Source organism: Mus pahari, chromosome 3 (assembly GCF_900095145.1).
Source record: "Mus pahari chromosome 3, PAHARI_EIJ_v1.1, whole genome shotgun sequence".
Classification (NCBI taxonomy): Eukaryota; Metazoa; Chordata; class Mammalia; order Rodentia; family Muridae; genus Mus; species Mus pahari.
In genome coordinates this window covers 125,628,811-125,631,484 of record NC_034592.1, presented here as the reverse complement: position 1 = coordinate 125,631,484, position 2,674 = coordinate 125,628,811, and the positions used below count along the sequence as shown (strand labels likewise).

Sequence of the window (2,674 nt, the reverse complement as noted above, 5' to 3'; positions counted from 1 at the left end):
TTGATATGAATGCTTTCAAAGAGGTTTCCAAAGTTGTTAGGCCTTAACTCGTGCTTAAATACTCCCTTATTCCTGCATCAGCTCCTGTGTTTTGTTACTTCCTGCTCTCATCAGTCCCATGTAGCTGAACTAGAAGCTTGCTTACTGTCTTTAGGGATTGGTTGAATGTGCACACACACACACACACAAATCTTGAACTTGAAGACATTAAATAGTCCAGATATTTTTCTAAAACAAAGAAATCTTTCCAGAGATGGTGTCCTATTCCTTCTTTGCCCAAGATGCTGGATTAGCTGCATGCATTTAGGGTCAATTCTGTCTTCAACGATAGCCATTTATTGAGTCTCCATGCTTGGATCTCTGATCACTCCCTTTTTGTGTCTGACCAGATCTGATGTCCACTGATCTCTACTGAAGCCAGTTCGTTCTCTATCCACTGATACCTCCACCTCTCCACACCTAGCTTGCACTGTCTCTTCTTGAACTGAACTCTTCCATACTTGGTGCTACTGTAGCCTCATCATTTTTCTCTCATCTCCTGCTATGCAGACCCTAAAGATTTGGATACCACTAGGCCGTATCAGTCAGCTTAGGTGGTTTCTTCAGGTGATGAAGATTCTTGAGATCTATGAAACAGCATCTTTGACAGGTGAGACTTGAGGCCCTCACCAAAACTCCAACAGTTCCACACATTTCCAGGACATAGTCATCGGCTTACACCCACCAAGGGAAAATGTTTGGGGAAAGTCACTTTTATCTCTTTCTTAGCCCCTGCTGTCTGTACTTCAATGACACTCAGCAAGGCTCTTCAATGACACTCAGCAAGGAACGCTAGTTCCTGTACTTGTCTATGAACTGAGAGTTTACGAAGTTAGGACTTGCTCCAAGATATTCTTGAGACATAATTACAATGATTTTTGTTCATTGAATTTTAAGAATGAATGAGTTAATAGAGTGCCTAGTTTATTACATTTTATTATAAATTGAGCAACCACATGACTTTTTACTTTTAAAATTATCATCATATCAATTTTGTTCAATTTAACACTACTTCTCGGTTATTTTTCTGTGTTTTATGTGGTTACTATATACTTAAAGATACACACACCACCACATTGGGCTTTTATGCAATGGTGGTGAATGTTGAACCCAGGTCCTTCTGTTTGTGCAACAGATAATTTACCAAAGATTGAACCAGCTCTCTAGTTTCTTTTTTTTTTCTTTCTTTTCTTTTTTAAGCCTACAGCACCCGGTATTCCCAGGCGGTCTCCCATCCAAGTACTAACCAGGCCCGACCCTGCTTAGCTTCCGAGATCAGACGAGATCGGGCACGTTCAGGGTGGTATGGCCGTAGACAGCTCTTTAGTTTCTTATTGACCTTTTCTATCTATATAAGAAATAGTACAGTAAGTTTGGGCTCCAAATATGACAGAAATCGTAGGATTTATTCCTTGAGGGAAAGGTTACCTCAGAGGAATTAGAAATCATCAAGTAAGGGTTTTACAAGTATTTTCATATTTTATATCAGCATTCTCATACGTAGAACTCAAGAGAAGGATGCAAGAGCACATTGTTTAGGGTGTCAGTTGATACTGGAGCTTTTTCCACATCTCTACCTCACAGCCATCTGCATAGACCTCGGCCAACTCATGAATAATGTTTCTTACTTATCTCATGATTCTCCTTCAGATCACCAAGACTCTGCTTGGGTTGCATTCCCAGGACTACTGCCCTGAGGTAGGAGGAAGTCCAGAAAGCATCAATAGGAAGCTGGTGAAATGAAGCAGAAAGTATGCCCAAGTGGGCTATAGTATTAGGAGCCCACTTGAGCCACACTGGGTACAAGCAAGCCCTTTAGGGTGAGGTTACCAAATTTTGCAAATAAAACTATAAGATGCCTTGTTCAATTTTAATACCTGCTGAACACCTGTAATGTTTTTGTGTGAGAGTGTTCCAGGAGATAGTTAAGGTATAATTATAAAAATCACTCTGTTTGTCTGAAGATAAAAAACATGTAAGATATAAAACTTATAGTTTAATACATCTGGGAGTCAATGGGTGATGAATGAGAGGGAGACATTAGTTAAGTACATAAGGTCATTGCATCTAGGTGGGACAGCTACTAACTCCCAGTTGTGTTAAACCTTAAGTTTATTTCTCCATCCAACCATAGGAGGTCAGGAGACAACACAGTGATGCTGTAAGGATACTCCCTGGAGAGGACAGGCAAGTGCAGGAGGAACTAGGCAGGCCACTGATGGAGTTTGCCACATAGCAAAGCTAAAATTGGAGCATCTTTGAATTCCTGAGAGCAAAGTTAGATGAAAAAGCAATTTGTCTCTTCTGATTTCTCTAGACGAGCCCAGATTATGACCCTTGTTATGATAAAGGGAACAAGGATGGAAGGAGCTAACTGTTCAGGTAAATTATGATGGACTGAAAAGTATGAGTTTGAGAACACAACAGAGGAGAAGAAAAGACAGGGTTCACTATTCTCGAAATGGCTTAAGAAAATGGATTTCCCAACCTGTCACTTCTGTTAAAAACAGTCATGCAATTGCAGGAAGCATTCTAAAATTGTTCCTGAAACTAAGAAACGTGTTTCCTCCTCTGTTTAAATTAGAATAATGAGGCCAAATGATTGTCTCTTCATCAGCAAAGCTAATTAGACTTT

The 2,674-nt window shown here is 40.0% G+C and overlaps 1 non-coding gene across 1 annotated transcript; it reads right to left on the bottom strand.

The window, feature by feature from the left end:
• Positions 1 to 1,237: 1,237 nt before the first annotated feature.
• Positions 1,238 to 1,356, bottom strand: LOC115063649. Its single transcript, XR_003843535.1, has one exon. It is a non-coding gene; the product is annotated as a 5S ribosomal RNA (ribosomal RNA).
• Positions 1,357 to 2,674: the final 1,318 nt, after the last annotated feature.